The sequence below is a fragment of the Thermobia domestica genome, chromosome 10, assembly GCF_964235325.1.
Source record: "Thermobia domestica chromosome 10, izTheDome1.hap1.1, whole genome shotgun sequence".
Lineage (NCBI taxonomy): Eukaryota > Metazoa > Arthropoda > Insecta > Zygentoma > Lepismatidae > Thermobia > Thermobia domestica.
Window position 1 is genome coordinate 218,499,622 of NC_137463.1, and position 19,408 is coordinate 218,519,029.

A 19,408-nucleotide genomic window follows, 5' to 3' on the forward strand; every position below is an offset into this window, starting at 1 on the left:
GTTTATTTATGTACTAGCAGAATGCTCGTTCTTTGCACGACGAGATTACATTTCATTTTTGAGGTAAAAGGCACCAAAACTGTCACCAATCAACTTAGGGACTCCAAAAACTATGAATTCGACACTAATATCAGTCATTGTCAATTATTATTACGTGGCTTTCCATTATTATTATACATCTTGCCTTAAGAGCACTAATGTGGCCTGAATAATATCGATTTAAACAGCATCGGAAGCATCACTGTTCATCTCAGCAACCTCGAAAACTATGAATTCAATACTAATATCGGTCATTTTGGATCATTTTTATATATCTCCCCCTTCCCCATTCCCCCAAGTTGCGGGGTGAATTTGGATTTACACGATATCGGAAGTGTTAATGTTCATCTCAGCGTCCTCGAAAACTATGGATTCGACACTAATATCGATGATTTTCGAACATTTTTACCCATCTCCCTCCTCCCCTCCCCTAAGATGCACAATCAAAATGAAATTATAAAAACCATCCCAGGTTCGAACCTCATCTATGTTGAAAGTTTGATCGAGATAGCTCGGATGGTTCAAGAATTATTGTCACAAACATGTCACTTTCAATTTTATATATATATAAAACAAATATATTTAATCAGATTGTCAATCCAGCGATGAATATAACTTTTTTTGCCTATTCTATTCTTGGTCGCAGTGCAAGTCGATTATTATTATTATTATTATTATTATTATTATTATTATTATTATTATTATTATTATTATTATTATTATTATTATTATTATTATTATTATTATTATTATTACTATTATTATTATTATTATTATTGACTACTCTGCGATCACGAAAGGGAGGCAGAGAAAGAAAAACACAGAAAGATTACGTCAGCTCTGTTTGTCAAAAGCTTTGTTTAGTTGGTACTTGTATTTCCACCCTACTCTTTACCACAATTTTCTTAATTTCTGGTGGTACAGGACATCGGATGCTCCGTTATCCTTTTCTCTCGCAGTGGGTTGATCCCTTCTGCGCCCGTACAACCATTCATGATGTTATCCTAGGAGTATGATCAAGAAAATAACATAAAACGCTTGTAGACTATAAAACAGTATCGCGGCTTTATAATGTAATGAATTTATTTAGATATGAGTTTTACATTCTTATTTTTTTTTTTAAATGCCTGCCTCTATTGTTCATAAAACACCGTATACCCTGTGAAAGTTTTAGGATTACAGCACTGGTTCCACATTTATTTTAATAGAACAAATATTTCATTTTGGAGGCAAATATTTACATTTTTCTGAAGATTCCAAAGGATCTTCTCTTCTTGAGTTTAAAATAAGTTGAAATATGGACGCGAATTTAACTCCATCTTTTTCTCCTCTTCCCACGAATTAGAAAATAGATTCTAAGAAAGCTTATATAAAGACAATTCAATTTTGATAGAACGTGGTGCATATATTCAATAACTTTTTTCCCATAAATCCTCATTACTTAGGAAAAAGTCAATTAATACTGACAGTATGAATTTACTCAACAGTCTATTTAAAAAAAAATGTTCCGTCAATAATGTAAAAGAAATAATTATAAATTTTTTTATGAATCAAAATAAATTTGGTGATAAAGGGCTAAAAATCTGCAATAATAATAATAATAATAATAATAATAATAATAATAATAATAATAATAATAATAATAATAATAATAATAATAATAATAATACACTTTTACCCTCTTCTGCAATGGACGCCATCACTTAAATGTTTTCAAGCATTTTTGTTCGAAGTTACTCTGAAATTTCAATAAGGATATATGTCGATCTCCGCTTATGACTACCCCTGCTAGTCTAGTAGTGCTTCCTCGAAAGAGCAGAAGTGGGAAGGAAGCACAAAATGGACGAGAAGATAATAGAACTAAGGTCATTTACCCAAAATGTCATCATGGTTGGATTATATTATAAATCATTCGTTTTGTTATGATATAAAAGCGCAAGTTTTATTTTTTAAATAGTGAAGGAGAACGGGGTGTTCTAACGTAAAATACGAAATGCAATTCGCGGATTGACTAATGTAAGCCCAGGGTCGGTCATTCATCGAGTTCCATAACAAAAGTTTCAATTGCGTTTCACTCCAGCTACTGTTTTGAGGCCTTTGTCGTCTGCTTGCGTTGCGCATGCGCAGGCAATCTGGAGGGAGACCTGTCTGCGAGATAGCCTTCTCGCCTGTTCTGCTTCTGCTGCTCTTCGGCTAGTATTGACATTCACGTTTTTGCTGTGGTAGGAGGAGTGTCATACGTGAAACAACTTCGCAGATAAAGCAGATGACAGGTGCTGAATGAAAACATTCCACAATTAGTGCAAGTTACAAGATACTTCAGGCGGGCTGGAAGTGTGCAATAAGGAGGTAAGTTCATGTGATCTAGTGTATTACTAAGCTGAGTATTAGCTTTGTGGGTCGAGCTGGAGTGTTGTCAGACAAAGGTAATTAGGAATTCAGCAAAGATGAAAGATCATAGGATACACGCCCATTCATTTGCCGGTTCCTTAATGTTTTGATGTACGCTCTAGTTGTCATGCAAAGTACGAAACACCATATTTTGAACTGTAGCTTGTAGGCTTGTTGAAAAGAGCAGTGTTTTGCAGAAATTGATTGTAGAGGCAAGGAAGGTGTATTTCTTTTTCTATATAGACGCTTCGTAGAATTTTGTGTGTGTACAGACCGGAAGAAGGCTAATCATCGTTACGTGGTTATCTGTTGCTAAGCTGATAATAAACTCATACTAAATAAATATGATTTTTTTTTCGTTTTTGAGTTAATTACACAACTGAGGTTGCATTATTATGGTTTATTATTGAAACTATTTGTGCACTACATTTTTTTTTATATAAATTATCCCATAGTTAATGATTTCGTATAAATTCAAATTCTGAGGACATATTGCATATAGACTTACTTCTTTATTTCTGAATAGATGGCGATTTGGGTTTCGAACCCAGGATATTCCAATTGCATTCAACTATTGCCAAGCAAGAGTTCTAGTTTGATAACAGGGGCATGGTGGCTTACTGATAGAGCGCCTACCCCTGCCAAGTAAGCTTGTTGTGGACAGCATCGTATCGGTGGGTTTTCTCGGGGTTCTCCCTTTCCTCCCACTTTCTCATTCCACCAATTCTTCCATCATCATTCACTTGCTTTAATCATCGTCTCCCTTAGCCTAATTGGCATAATCGTGGGACGTTAAACTGGGAGATTTCATTTCATAATTTGAGAATGAATATCTAAATCAATAAGTAAAATATAGAATATAGTTTTCTGGATAACATAGAAATATGATAGTAACAAAAATAAACTTCCTCAGTAGTCGTAAATACATTTTCCAGGAGAAGGGGGAAGAATATGGGAGGTTGTAAACCAACACCTAGAGTTTTTTTTTTTTTTCAAGAGGACAGTACACTAGCCAGAATAGTAAGATAGGAGGGAGGGTCTGACTTCAATTCACTTTAGATTCATAATTTATAGTCTATGTAATGTGCATAAATGCTGTTAATATGAAACACGATATTCTTACAAAGAAACAAAACCATCAGAAACACATTGAAGAATTAACATAGATTAAAGTAATTTCAACAGCTTCTACAAATTCCTCCGACAAAACACTTGAATTTCTGAAAATGAGAAATGACTAAATCCGTCCCTGCTTTAACGATGCAAGAAGAACAGCAACCTCCACGATAACAGGTAGAGGACGTTGTGGCTCAGTGGTAGAAAACTAGTCTCTGATGCGTAAGGTCCTTGATTCGATCTTAATTCAAACTAAGTGGGCTCTGTGGTGGACAAACATAGTTTGCGTGGGTTTTCTCCCTTTTCTTCCTGCTTTCTTCATTCCAATATTTTCTTCACTCTTATCTTCACCGTCTCCCTTAGCCTTGGGGTATAATACTGGGACATAAACTTTAAAAAGAGAGACAACAGAGAGATCGTCAAATTAAAGAGAAGTTTCCTGGTTTTTTTTCTTTCTTTCTTTCAGATAACAGTCGGAAATATATTAATGTCGATGTGGGTTCACTTCGGCTCCACATTTTTTGTAGTAATTTTTTGTCTGCTTATTTATTTATTTATTTATTTATTTATTTATTTTGGAACACATCGTTGATAAATTCACAAACAATTCAGAGTTTTAAGGAGGCTCAGTCCCCCTGACTACATCCTAATCACGTGCCTCTATCATTGTACCAACATATAGCTTTGTCTTAAAGGTACGAAACAAATACCAAAAACCAAAAATAAGAAAACTGAAATCGTATGGTAAGTAGAATTACGCGTATTATGTAAACAGATTCAACCTAAAAATTAGCGTTCCCTAGTGAGAAAAATTAGCGTATACGGTTTGGAACTACGTTACGTTATGTCCGATAGTCTTGGTGCTGGAATGGGTTTAACTTTAAATAAGCAGCTAACACGTTTTCAGGGAGTGTTGTGTGTTTAAGGAATTCGAGGGCACAAATCAATCATGTGTCAGTATTTCACCCACACATTGTAGGACAAGCGCTGCAACAGCGATTTTGAACTTTGCAACGTTTACTGAAGTTCCAATAACTTCTTTACTGAATATCAAACAAGTGTGTATTTTCCTATAAAATAGGCAACCTAATTTGTGAGTTGACAAAAAGGGAAATATTGATTATTTAAAAAACTAACGAAATCTCTTAGTTTTACCTTATGCCCTGAAGACTAGAAGAGACGGATGTTTAATGAAAGTGAATGATTACGAAGTAATTAGTGGAATGAAAATGTGAGAGGAGACAGGAGAATTCCAGGGAAGATGCACAGAAACGAGCGATGTCCACTATAAACTCACATAAGCTTAGATCGACTCCTCGCGGCAGAGGTGGGCGCTCTATCCACTTTTTGCTTTATAAAATATAACTTACTCAAGCCTTTCGTACATTCGTTAATTTCTACCTGACTCGACAAAGACGCGAACACAGAAAGATCGAGAACAATTAAAAACGCCGATGCTCCTAGAGAGACTCGAAGCCCCAATGGGAATTGCTTCAGGATCATCAGCCTAATGCTTCAGTCCACTCGAATACATCACACCGGCTACCACTGAGTCACCGTGGCCCACCTGACTACATTATAGTGGCTACCATTGAGCCACCATGGTCCACTTGACTACACCGCACCAGCTACAACTGAGTCATCGTGGTCCACCCGACTATATTACACCGACTACCAATGAGTCACCCTGGTCCACTCGATTACACCACACTGGCTACCAGTGAGCCACCGGTTCCACTCGACTCTACTACAGTGGCTACCATTGAGCTACCGTAGTCCACTCGACTACGTTACGTCGACTACCACTGAGTCACCGCGGCACACTCGACTACATTACACCCGTTATCACTACCCACTTGATTACACCACACCGGCTAAATGAGTCACTTTGGTACACTCGACTACATTACACCGACTACCACTGAGTCACCGTGGTCTACTCGACTACATTACACCGGCTACCATTGAGTCATCGTGGTCTAGTTGATTAGACTCTACTGGCTACTACTGAGCCATCGTGGTCTCCTTGATTGATTGGACTTTCTCTTTTTTTTTTATTTACGAGACAATCTAATGATTGAAGTAGGATAGGAATCATTACCCGGATTTGTATTCAAACCAAAGCCAGAACATCCACTGGAAACCGAACCTCGGATCTCTTGCAACAATTGCCCATACACTAGCCACGAAAGGGCATAGCTATGTTGATAATGTCGTCCATCTCGTTTCTTGAATTTTTTTCTCGTCTCGTCTCGAAATATTACTAGTCTGGTTTTCTAAGTGTATATTAGGATGGGAGAAACCGAATTTTATGAAAACCGAAAACCATTTTCTAGAAAAACAAAACCCCGAAAAACCGACAATTCGGTTGTCTCGAAAAACGGTTCGGTTTTCACCAAATCAATTTCGGTTTTCACCAAAAACCGGTCCGACTTTTTTCACCGAAACCGGATCCGTTTTCACCGAATTTGGAAAACACATAAAACTATTTCTGTGAAAACGGAATTGGTTTCCGGAGAAAACTGAAACACTATTCTGGTCAGAAATAAAACCAGTTTTGGAGACCTGAAACCGGTTTTGGAGAAAACCGAACCGATTTTGAAGAAAACCAAAACCGTTTTTGGCGAAAAACCGTTTTTCTGAAAATTTGTAGAAACCGGTTTCGGTTTTCCTAAAAAAAAACTGGAAATCGAAAAACCGGTTTTTGTGCCCACCACTAGTATAGGCCTATATACAAAATTTATACTCTTTTTTTTTTTTTTCCTTAATTTAATCTTGAAATTATCAGAATTCCTCCGCGTTACGAGAGGTCCACGAAAGATGTGATACAATGACATTTAAGCCATATTTATTATTGCATTTCATTGTGTTCGTACAATCACATTTTCACTTTATAACTTTTATAGTATGAATCATGTAAGACTAAAGCAGGTTCTAAGACTTGGGTGAACTAGTCTTGTTTACGAGACTCGAAAAATAACTCTCTTCGTCTTAAAACGAAATGAAAATGGTCATGCTTCTCTCGTCTCATCTAGAATTTGAAAATGTACTCGTTTGTTTTCGAGACGAGACTAAATATGTCTACTGTGTTGTGCACTATGTTGTATGCTCTCCCATCGGGAATCGAACTCAGATCCTTGTACCCAATGGCGTTTACGCTTGCTCATTAGATCAGGAGGAGGGAGTTGAGTTCATTTTGAGTTTAACGTCCTCTTTGGCAGCGAGGCTATATGAGACGTGGACCTACTGATTAATGTGGAATCTGAACCACGTGGAATCGAACCCGGGTCTCCCGTGCCAAAGCAGGCGTACGCTAACCGCTTAGCCACGAAGGAGCTCAGCAGAAAGAGGGAGAATGGAAAGAATATGTCTTTTGTAGACTACCAGTAACGTAAAACAGGACGTTTTCGAAGATAATACTTTGACAAATTAGATACCTGTATTTAATTTTAGTGGTGGAAATTAATGAAAATTAGAATATTTCTAACATTTGATATTCTTACCCACAATCAAGATAAATGAATAGTTATCAGCCAGCAAGATAATACATGCCTTAAGTGCAAGTTTGAAGTCAAGTTTCCGCTTTATGCAGAGCCATTTTTAGAAAGTTCAGAATAATAACAAACTGAAAATGAGATAGACCATCTGTCTTCCTGTGTTGTCCATATCCAGAATGAATGCGGAAGCTACTCAACACTTGCTTTGAAATAGTTTTGTAAAAAATAGTTGTTTCCTGTCATTTGAGCTTTTAGTTGTTTGATTTGTAGTTTAGCATTCCGTTCAGCACGACTCTAAATGAAGCTACAGCTTAATGGGGGATTCGAACCACGTAAGCTTCCACCGGGAACCGAACCAGGGTCTTCCGCCCCAAAGACGCGTAGTTTACACATGTGAGCGAGAAGGTCTATGTGAGTTTTGTCAACTGGGTTAAATGTACGTAATTTTATTTAAAAGAAGAAGAAATATGTTTTGGGGTTTTTTAATTCAATATTGTATTAAAATGTATTAAAATTTGTAAAATCACTCCTAAAACTAGACTAAATTAACGGAAAAGTCGAGATTTCGGGGGGTGCAGATCCCCAGGAGCCATCCCTTACGTACGTGCCTGTATGCACCTGTCAGATGCACGCTGAAAACACTCGCTAGAACTGATTTATATTTTTTTAAAAAGTGCAATGTATGATTTTAGTAACAATTATAACGCCAGCTTTAATTTCTTTGGACAGGGAGGGACGGTGAGCGGAGGAGCAGAAAAAGTGTGGGGGGCTGCTATTTTATATACCGAAAATGAAAACGATCGTCCCCTTTGCTGCTCCTCTGGCGTCGTCACTGTAAGCAGTCATGTTGAAGCAAATTGCTTTATTATGCAACTTTATAAACAATTTTTTGACGAGATTCCATTCAATGTATAATTTATCCATGTGAATGGTCCAAAAATAGGTTCCAAGTTATCTACAGCTCTATGGGATAAATAAAACAAAGGCCTATAGCAAACAAAAAAGGGCTTCAGTATTGATTAGTTGCGTGTATGCTGAAAGAAAACAGAAGATGTACCCAAAGGACAGCTAAAGCTGATTCACTGAACAGAAATGTGTGGGATAGGTCGTGCACGCGAGATATGTGAAGAGGCGTTGCTTTGGCTTCAGACAACAGAAGTAGAAAAGTATGATGTGTTGGTATTAGAAACTAATACAATTCCATACATCAAATAATGTATTGATCTACAAGAAGGCATTATTATTATTATTATTATTATTATTATTATTATTATTATTATTATGTATAGTAGTAGTAGTAGTAGTAGTAGTAGTAGTAGTAGTAGTAGTAGTAGTAGTAGTAGTAGTAGTAGTAGTAGTACAGGGCAGGGTTGCCGATTCTGGAAAATTAAAAACCGGCACCCCCTCAAAATCCCCTATGATGTAGGTCTAAATGTGAAGTATCTCTGTTCGGACCCATCCATGGGAAGGAATTGTACTATTGTGAACAAAAGTGCATTAGAACCTGTATTCTGCGTATCCTTAGTACATTCATTAATAAGCTTAATTGATACATTATGCTAAAAATGAGAAACTGAAGTCGGTATTGATCATTTTATTGTATTTACCAGTAACCGTCATTTCTTTAAAATTATCGAAACAGATGAAAAAAAGTTTATTAATCTGTACGTGACAATTTTGTATTTGGAAAATGATATTTATTCTTTAAACTTATACTTTAACTACAGGAAATTGCTTTAAGAAATCCTTTTTTCACTCTCAATAAATGTATAAAATTCCTTACAAATAAATGTCAAATTTTCCCTGATACAATCCCTGTCATCTTTAAAATTATCTATACACAGGGGTGCCCACAAGGGGGGGCTATGACGCAAACTGCGTCATTGAAATATTTGGGGGGGTTAAAATTTATATAAATATGTTTGATGAGGGGGGGGGGTAAAATTAATCGAAAAGAAGATTTTTTCATGGAAGAACACCTACGGATAGACAATTGGGGGGGTGCGTCATAGACATAAGGGGGGGTGGGCACCACTGCTATACAGGTGAACAAAATATATTAATCGTTGATAGATTGAGAAAGGTGACAGTTTGTTATTTACAGAATGAAGGTTACTTTTTAAATCTATACCTGTACTTTGAACTAGATGAAATTGCTTCAAACTAAATGCAAACTAAATTGCGGAAACTCGCGCAACGAGCTTTGTAGCATTAGAAGTTTTGAACCATAAGTGTTAATGAAGTGAAACTGCCACCCGGGGAGGGCCTATCTGTATAGATATTTTTGAGATATAAAGCATTGGGAAGGCGCCCGATATCTTTTTTTACGAATATCAGAAGCCCACGAAGGTGATTTTTTTTCCGAAACGAGAAAAATTACGAATCGGAGACAGGTGTAGCATTATTTGTTAACAAATAGGAATGTTAATGGGTAGACTGGGTGAGAACGTATCGTTCTGAAACAAGAACGAAACATTGACACTAACTGCAGACATCCTATTTCCGAAAAAAAAAAAAAAAAACTTGTTTTCAGACATTATGGTGTAATGTGGCAACACTGACGATATCATCACTTGCGGCTGGTCACCAACTATCCTACGGATAAACTGTTGCAAACAAACTTGGTACTTGCAAATCACTGAGGAAAAGTAATCGGAATATCTGCCTCTGGTAATGACTTCCCTGGACGGTAATTTCATTTCATTTGCACTTGTGGTTCAAAAGTTCTGATGCTCCAAAATTCGGGTTACGCGACTTTCTGAACACCCTATAGCAATAATAATAATAATAATAGTCACTACTGGTAGTTAATACTAGTAGCAATTTAAAAAAATGAAATGTTAAGTTTTACGCCCCACGACTATGGCCTATAGGCTAAATAAAGGAGGCAAAGGATTAATGGAACTGAATAATATGACTGAGTACGAAATAATTGGTGGATTTTAATGTGGGAGGAAACTGCGAGAAATGCCATATGAGCACGATGTTGTTAACCACAAATTCACATGGGCTGTGATCCAACCAGGGACCCCTCGAAACCAGTGAAGCATCTTGTTACCAGATGTACTAATAGCAGTAATTAATAGAAGTAATAATCTGAAACATATAATTGTATCCTCTCTCTCCAGTCACAATATCCGGCTACCAGATTTAAATTCAGTACCGTTTAAATTCAATTATCCATCCCCACTCGATTAATGGTGGTACTTGTTTACGCGCAATGTGAAACCTTGCGTCAAATCCAGGACCACACGAACTGAACCCACGTGTTCTTTCTTTCTTTCTTTTTTTAAAAAAAACATTTGACATGGTTAATCGAACACATGAAAATCATTTCCCAATAGTTTTTCAGATTATTTCCAATTGGAACTGTCCTTTTGTGACTAAGTGGCCAACACATGTGCTTTTCTGTGTGTAGTCCCCGGTTCGATTTCCGCTACGATTGCTTTCCTTCCTTGTTTGATTTTGGGATTTAGATATTTTTTTCTCAGCACCATTGTTTCTTAAGGCTTGAGCTGTTAGCTTAGGATCAAAACCCGGATCCCATCTCATGTAGGCTCGGTATTTATTAGCATCGAACTCCTAATGAAACAATCAACCAAACCAAACAATAGCAGTTTCAAAGACTTACATTTACGTCTATTTTTTCATTTGTTGCTGAAAGAAAAAGGGAGCAAACGTCATGTTTTTACTGTACTTTCATAAAATGCAACAAAAGAGGTTAAAATTAGGAACAACTGTTGTTATCTGGCGATGAAAGCATGTCTGCCTCGAAGAGGTTTTCTACGAGCAGAGAAAGTTGCAGAGTTGCTTTCTCTTGAGAATTTTTAAACAAGGGCAAAAAAATCAGCCAGTCTCTCCGACGTAGGTGTAAGAGAAATATCGTGTCTAAGAAAAATGGTAAATCTCACAATCAAAGGATATAATCATTTTATCATTTTCTTGCAGATAAAAAAAAAAAAAAAATTCTTTATGTGTTGCAATATTTCCAACGTGGTACGTGCTTTTACTTGATTACTTTGTTAAAAGGCGTGAATACAGATAACGGAAAGCTAAAGGCATTCAGCCGTTGTAGCGGGGACTAAGGAGGAAAATATTTCCTTATGTGTCAACGTAATTATTTGTATTAACCCAAGATCATGGGACAGTGATGAGCAGGGCCCGGATCTTGTTGACCTAAAAAATTTTAAAAAGTGACCTTAAAATGAGACTAAAATTCTTATAAAATGACCCTAAAAATCACAAAAATTGACCTTAAAACTTACGTTTTCTCAAACTTTTATTTCATCAAACATTGACATTTTTTGATATCCATTGGTTTTTTAATTAACGTTTCTCACTCATATTCAAAAAGTTTGGTTTCAATAGTTGCAGTCCATTGATCATTTATTTCTATTGATCAGTCCATTGTACGGATTGTAAGTATTGAAAGCGTCAATTCACTCCCGAGTTGAAACTAGGAAGCACTCTTAAACAATAAAACTTAGCAAGTTTAGACTACATGAAAATAATAGATAAAAACCCTTGTACGCCTTCTAATGCATTTTTAGTTATTCACGTGATCACATTCTTTGTGGTCAATAACCCAAAATTATCTGTTTGGCCACCTACCAACCCCCACCTTTCGTTAACCAGCTACAGTTTAGTTTTCATTAGCTTGTTAAGAATGCAGTTTTTCCACCCCAATAGTCAGGAAGTAAGAAAAGAGATTATTCAACTTCGTCTTTTCCACATCCGTAAACCGTGTTCATTTAAAGATTTCCTTATGTAGAAAAAAAGAATAAGAAGACCATAAGTGACCTAAAAGTTACCTTAAAATATTAAAAAATGACCTGAAATTTCAAAACAGCAAAAAGTGACCAAAAGTTGACCCTAAAAAACTATATTTTTAGAATCTAGAGTTGATGGATAACGTTTTTATTTGAACTTGCCTTGTCCTATGCGTAACAGAAAAAAGTTGACTTGTCAACAAGATCCGGGCCCTGGTGATGAGGCTATTTTAATTAAAAAGTAGCAAGCTATTAAGATTACAAGTAAAGGACAGAAAGACTCTGAAAGGGAGTGAATTGCTTTAGACAAACATACAAATGCAGTATTTTAATATATAGAATGTTGGGGTGAGTTTGTGGCAAACTTGGATAAGCAATAGATGATACCAAATTTATTTATTTTTTTTCATATAACTCCATGTAAGATGGGTTTTGTCACTCAGATTAAAGCAAAGCGCCTAAAATGTCCGTCAACCCGTTATACATAGTTCCTCTACTGGTTGCCTTTCACAAGGGTATCAACCTAGTTGCAATATTAAACTAATAGCGTCAATACAACGCCTAAAATATGGAATTGAAAAATAAAGACAGTTTTTTTCTTTTTTTGGAAAATTTGAATGAGAACTGGCAAATCTACACAAAATTTGGAATCGACCAGCGAAAACGGCACGTTTCTAGTACTTGTGGTTTTCGAGATCTCGTTGTCGAAAGGAATTGGTCATAAACATACAAACTTTTCTAGCATTTTAATATATAGACTAGCTGAACCTGCGCTCTCTATTCAGCGCATCATTCACATATGAGCATGGATCTCCTTGTCATTTCTCACAACATCTGTACTTGTCCCTTTACAGACATGCGTAAATGAAGAACGTCTTGATAAAAATCGGCAAGGGGTACTATAAAGCGGAGATTTTTTCGAGTATTTTCTCAATATCTTCTATCTTTTCCAAGATTGAACCTAGTCCGGTTGGAGTTTATGATTCATGTATAATTAGTGTTTTCTTTCTTTTTGCAGCGATATATAATAAGGAAATATATTACAAACACAATTATAATGTCAGTTATATATGGTGTTCATTGGGCAAAAGATTTATCTTAGACTGGAGCAATGGTTATCCTTTGTTTTTCATTATGGTTCGACCATGAAACACACACTGAGAGATATACAACCCCTATATACAACTATGTTATGTTGGCATGTATAGCTCATAGGATATGATGCTTTACTTTTTTTAATTTCAACACCCACTGTACCCCTCAAAAATGTACTAAAAAATAACGGCCACGTTTTTTTAAAATATTTAATTAGTAGGAATGCGCACGAGACGAGTCGAGACAGGATTTTCCTGACAAAATTCGAGTCGAGACACGGCTCTTCCAATAGAAAAATATACATTTTTCGAGTCGAGACATCACTTTTACAGCACATTTTCGAGTCGAGACAGCCACAAATCTTGTCTCGTGCGCACCCCTATTAATTAGAACTGGACAATGTACATAAAATTTGGAATCGACAGGCGAAAACGGCACGTTTCTAGCACTTGTGATTTTCGAGATCTCATTCTCGAAAGAATTGGAGACAAACATATAAACTTTTCTTTGGAGACAAACATATAAACCTAGCATTTTAATATATACAGTAGATAAGGTCTCTGTGTGGAGAACTAAAAGAAAGCTCTATCAGTCAGCAATTTTTCAATAGTTATATAGCCTACTTTAAATCTTCATTTACACTTTAAAAGCATAGAAAGCAAAACGCACTGTTTACAGTAATATTTAGCTATTTAAGCAGAAGTAAGCGTAAAATACGTGGAAAATCAAGAGTTCATCGCGGATTAAAGTGGAGAAACAAGGAAGGATGTTAGAAATAGCTTCAGTTGTAATTATTGTTTCGCTTCACCATCATTTTTATTTGTTTGTTTGTTTACAAGTGATCATTGTAAACTGTTCTTTCTTAAGAAAGCACAAAAGACGGGCACTAGAGCATTTTGTACTAAAATGAAAAGAAACTTAAATTTTTAACAAACCACAATTAGTCCCTTTAGGCTAAAGTAGACTGATACTTAATGGGAGTGAATCATTATGAAAAATTGGTGAAATGAGAATGTACTGGAAACGGGAGAACTCACGGAAAAGATGGTGTCTACTAGAAAATTCGTATAGCCTGGGATCGAACCAGAGAACCCTCGTATCAGCGCTCTACCATATTTTTTCTTTTAAATCGACCCAAACCGGGACTGTAGACTCCATGGTCATCTTTTTCAATGTTTACTTAAATCCAACACGACAGAGACATAAATACAGAAATATCGTGGACAGGTTTTGCAGAGGACTCGAACCCTCGATTGATTGCTCCTCGTAATCCGAAGCCGAACGCCCAACACCACTTAGCTATGTCACTGCCCATCCTCCTCATTTTACAGTGGAGAGAGTGAAAGATTGAAGGATATTTGAGAACCAAGCCGGTCAGGTACTATATATTTAAAGGAAAAAATTTGCCTGGTACGTTTTAAAGGAACGCCTCTAGAACTCCCAGTGAGAATTGTTTGTAACAACGTTCACACTCGGACTTTCCTGAGCACGAGTTGAGAAAGCTGACCTACATCTGGTTACTGGTGGTGTAGGTCATTTGTATTTTTAGATAAACGTTGGACAGGAAGACTTAATTTGATTGGCTGGTGCTACTTACAAAATATCTGAAACTGTATTTTCAGGAGGACCGTTTTTCAAAATTTTCCGAGGCTGGATCACGGGCCACCCCCTAAGCCTAAGTGGTATTTCATACCCCAAGATCCCCCATTCATGAACTGTTGAGAGCATCCGTAGTGATTTTCAAAAACGGGCGCCCTTGATGACGATCGCGAAAAAGCAGTGCTCAGTCACACAATTACTTAGCAAAAGTTATCAAATGAGAAATATCAATGTCGTGTATACATTCAGAATGTCTTACAATTTTATTGTTATCTTACTTAACTGAATCGTTGTTGGGTCTGTACGCTTGTCCTTCTCGATGACAATGTTTATTTACTTTACTCCTTGGCAAATCAGCCATTCATAAATATCAGTTTCAAAGGTTTTGTGAGTCGTATCTTTACCATCTGAGCGTATTTCATTTTGGGCAACTTGCCCATCCCGTGCTGTTGCGTTCCAGTTGGAGAAAACTATCCAGTTCATTCTATTTTGGGGAATAACCTAATCCTGATGTAAGCGTGTGAATATGCAATATTACAGCTTCTGACGAATAGAAAAAGAAAAGAAATAACACTGTGCAAAAGAGATTTGTTGAACATGCAGAGAATAACAAGTGAAAACGGCTTTTTATTATACCGCCCACGCCACGCCACTTATTAGTGCGTCTAGACGTAGTAAACCCATTGCGTGTCTGTCAGCCTGCACTCGGTGCTGGTCACACTCACTAAATTGATGAGGTTAATTTTAAAGTTGACAGCTTATGTGAAGAGCCACAGTAGCAGAGGGATTTTAAAGCACGTGACTATGAGATACACGTTGCAGTTTCAAGTCAGTAGCAATATATTATAAACTATTGATATAAACATGGTCTTAACTTCAGTCTACGTAAAATTAGTAAATTACCAAGCCTCATAGATATAAAATTAACATTTAAAAAAATAGATCTTTGATTTAACGTCCCAAGAATATGCCCTTTTCACTAAAAGAGCCTCGTTCAGTGCCGTGTACTGGTTTGAAGGCATGGGCTGCCACTGACCTTGTATATTATTATTATTATTATTATTATTATTATTATTATTATTATTATTATTATTATTATTATTATTATTAATCATCGTCATCCTCAAAATTTGCATAACAATGAACAAAAAGTGGTTGATGTGTTCTGTTTGAACTTTTGTTTTGAGACCATTAACGTTTTCCACCGTAAATGAAATTCCATCATACATTTGCGAAGTTAAATTCTTGTGGATTGCATTCTTAAAATGTTGATTTTCACCAATGTCACTTCCCTCAAGAGTAGCCTCTGTTACTGACGTTGGTTGTCATTCCGTACCAGTCTTCGCAAAAATTCTGAGTATAGCAACGTAACGCAAAAATGCAGACAGTCATTAAAATTGTTATATCAATTATCGCTCCTAAATCGCAAATTTTGCGTTGCGTTAACGCAAACGGTTACGGAATGTGCCCGGTTATCCCATACAATATTTTTCATTCATCAAGCTGCATCACGAAATATGTATAGTGATTTTGCTATTTGGTCTTAAATCCATTCATGTATTGATTTTAGCCTTACAAAAAAAGTTCTAGCCCTATAATAAATTTATTTTTTAACAAAAACAAAAGTTGATAATTTTCTTCGTACATTTCATTTTCCCTCTAAATATTACTCATAATGCTCACCAGATGAATAGAAATTAACGCATTGTACAATCTACAATACTGTTTGTTAGCCTCATTTCGTAATGGTTAGCGCAAAATCAGCGGATTTAACTCAATGCAAATAACGCAATAATTAATTATAACTACAATAACAAGAATCTCAAAGTAAAACACAAGATATATATAGAAGTGTTTCAAAACAACATCGACAACGTTTGGGAGATGATTCCTGACACCAAGATAAGACAAAGGTATAGACCAAGCTGGGTGCAGAAATCGGTCATTTCGGAGTTATAGCGTGTCGAAAACATGAAAAAATTTACCTTTTAAGGTCCATAGCTCCAAAACTATGGGTCCTACCGTATTCGAGTCAAGACTTCACTTAGGAACTAGTATGTTCCCTATCGAAATATCCATATTTTAGAATCTTGCAGTACCTTCGCTACAATCTTTATAGAGGTAGTTGGTGAGTACTTCAAATTATATGCCCATAGCAAATATATCAATCTTCAGACATTTATTATTCATGTATTGGAGTAAAATTGCTTATCAAACAATTTATTCAAATAAATGAATTATTTAAATACTACTCGTATAACAATTATTTGTCTGAATAATTATTCCAAATAACGAATAATTATATAATAGCAAAGCAGACTAGACCAAGTACTAATTCTAACGAAATTGAGGGGCCACGGTGGCTCAGTGGTAGAGTGTTTGCCTCCGGTGCGTGGGTCCCTGGTTTGATCTCCAGCCAAGTAAGTTTGTGGTGGACAACATCGTGTCCGTGGGTTTTCTCGGGATACTCTCGTTTCTTCCCTCCCACTTTCTCATTCCACCAATTCTTCCATCATCCTTCACTTGCTTTAATCATCGTCTCCCTTAGCCTCACGGGCATAAGCGTGGGATGATAAACTGAAAGAATTCATTTCTAACGAAATTGAGTTATGTGTACGACATTACTAGTAATCGTGTGAATTTTAATCTGGCACAGTAAACCGGTTGCCCTTTAATTAGAATGTTAACAGGACCGCTGGTTTATTGTATCAAATGAAAATTCACACCATTATCAGTAATTTTGTATACGTAACTCAATTTCGTAAAGCTTTTTACTTGATCTAGTCTATTTTGGTGTTATCCAATTATTCAAGTAATGATTAATAGGATCATTTTTTTTTTAAATCAGCCCACCAGCATGTAATCGGAAAAAAGTTGTTATTCGACTGGTGTACATTCTCTTAATTACATTGTTAAGTGAGTGTTATGAACGGTGTTGTTATTCAACTAGTGCACATACTCGTAATTGTAACTAATAGTTATGCAATCCCTACCTTACGTATAAGATTACGAATACCATTTACTTATGAAAAATTGTCCTTTCTCACTCTGTATCGTGCTCTCTTTCTTGTCTCTCTTTCTCTCTCACTCAAAAGTCATATTTAGGTACAAAAATTACTGTCCGTAGTTCGAAAACCTGTATCTTCAAACCTACTAATCGTATATCAATGGGCGCCGCGGTGGCTCAGTGGTGGAGCGTTCACCTCTTGTGCATGGCGTCTTTAGTTCGATCACAGCTCGCATCAAGTGAGTTTTGTTGTGGACAAACACCGTGTTCGTAGGTTTTCTCGGAGTTCTCCCGTTTCCTCCCACTTTCTTCATTCCACCATTTCATTCATTTCTCATCATCACCGTCTACATTAACCTAGCTAGCATAACCGTGGGACATACATTTAAAGATTTCATTTTCATTTTCGTATATCAATGATCCGCGATAAATATATAGCCTAAAACATATAGAATATTTCGGGATATCGTCTGTTGATATACAGGAACCGTGCCTTCCGCTAGAGGCGTCCAAATTGAGTAACCGGGAAATAATTTATGAAACTTCCTGACAGAATCCCCGAATTTCGTACTCGAAATACATTTGTGCTGTAGCATTAGAAAGCCTGATTGATTCTGAAGACAATGTATGAACCATGATTCTAAAGTAATTAGGTTACAAGTAGCAACTTTGTAAGTGAAACTCTACCATTTCCTTTTTAAAAATCATTCATTTCGGATGCCTTTCAATTAAAAGGGCTTAACAGACTATAACCTTTATCTCTAAATATTCAGACCGATGGCTGTTCAATTGAACCAGAGATAGGGTAACCAGTTTTTCCCCATTAAAGTTCCACATGTTAACACAAGAAGTACAAATTAGGGAGCTATGGTAAAGGAATTTATTACGATCTAAAGCATGATTCCTCAACCTCGGGGTCGCAAAAGTAAGCGAAAGAGATAAGTGTAATTTGAATCTAATACCGGAAGGTATTTTTTAAATATTAATTTGAACTTTGTTCTGATAGACATATTTTTCTTTTTATGCACCGTGTTAAGAACAACAAAATAGGTCTACTAAACATTAACAGGTGCAGAGTTGTTTAAAAATCAATTTAAAATGGAAAAGGTACGATATGAAACTAATGAGAACTGCATATTGGAATACCAGAAAAGTACAAATGCAACAAAACCTGCATATTGAAATACGATTAAAATTGAAAGCTAATGAGATACCTGAGTATGGTGCGGAAATGTCCGGTTCAATCTTCGTGACGCACATTATCAAGTCATTTTCAACTGATAAGCGATTTCTTGTCTTACTTTTAATGCTTACCATGGAAGAAAAACTACTTTCGCACAGGTACGATATAGCAAATGGAATTATTACTTTTAAAACAGCAAATACCAGAGCCAGACTAGGATATTTTTCTTTCCTCCTCAGCCAGAACTTGTCCAAGTCTTCGTTACAGAAAACCAGTTGCAAGGACTTGTCGGTTTTAATCCATTCGCTTTTAGAATTGATTCTACTACTATAGAAATAGATGGATATCGTGAGATCTCCGCAATAGGTATAACAAAAAATCCCACACAAACTTATTACAAACCAGAAATTATAAGGGGGTCACTGACAAGAGGATGTGATTAAATGGGGTTCGTGATAGGAATTAGGTTGAGAACCACTGATTTAAAGGATTAAGAATGCAGAAATCGTATTCCAAAGCCCTGTCATTGTGGCTTCAGAACATGGGTATTCACTTTTACACAGTGATCCGTATAATAAAATTTATTTATATTTCTTACTCGTTATTTCGAAGGTCAAAAACTTGGCAGGAGCACTAACAAGATTTAGATATGTTCTCTATTTAGTTTTTGAACTACTAGTAGTAAACAATAAGATTTTTGTAAAAAAGTAAA

The 19,408-nt window shown here is 36.2% G+C and overlaps 1 protein-coding gene across 2 annotated transcripts in view; it reads left to right on the top strand.

The window, feature by feature from the left end:
- Nucleotides 1-2,212: 2,212 nt before the first annotated feature.
- The window catches only part of LOC145662993 (fatty-acid amide hydrolase 2-like), a 166,557-nt gene continuing 149,361 nt past the window's right edge, over nt 2,213-19,408 (top strand). The window contains exon 1 of one of the 2 annotated variants that reach the window (XM_081729099.1): nt 2,213-2,388. The gene's annotated coding sequence lies outside the window, so the exon portion shown is untranslated. The remainder of the gene's footprint in view (nt 2,389-19,408) is intronic. The other variant, XM_081729101.1, reaches the window with a different exon arrangement.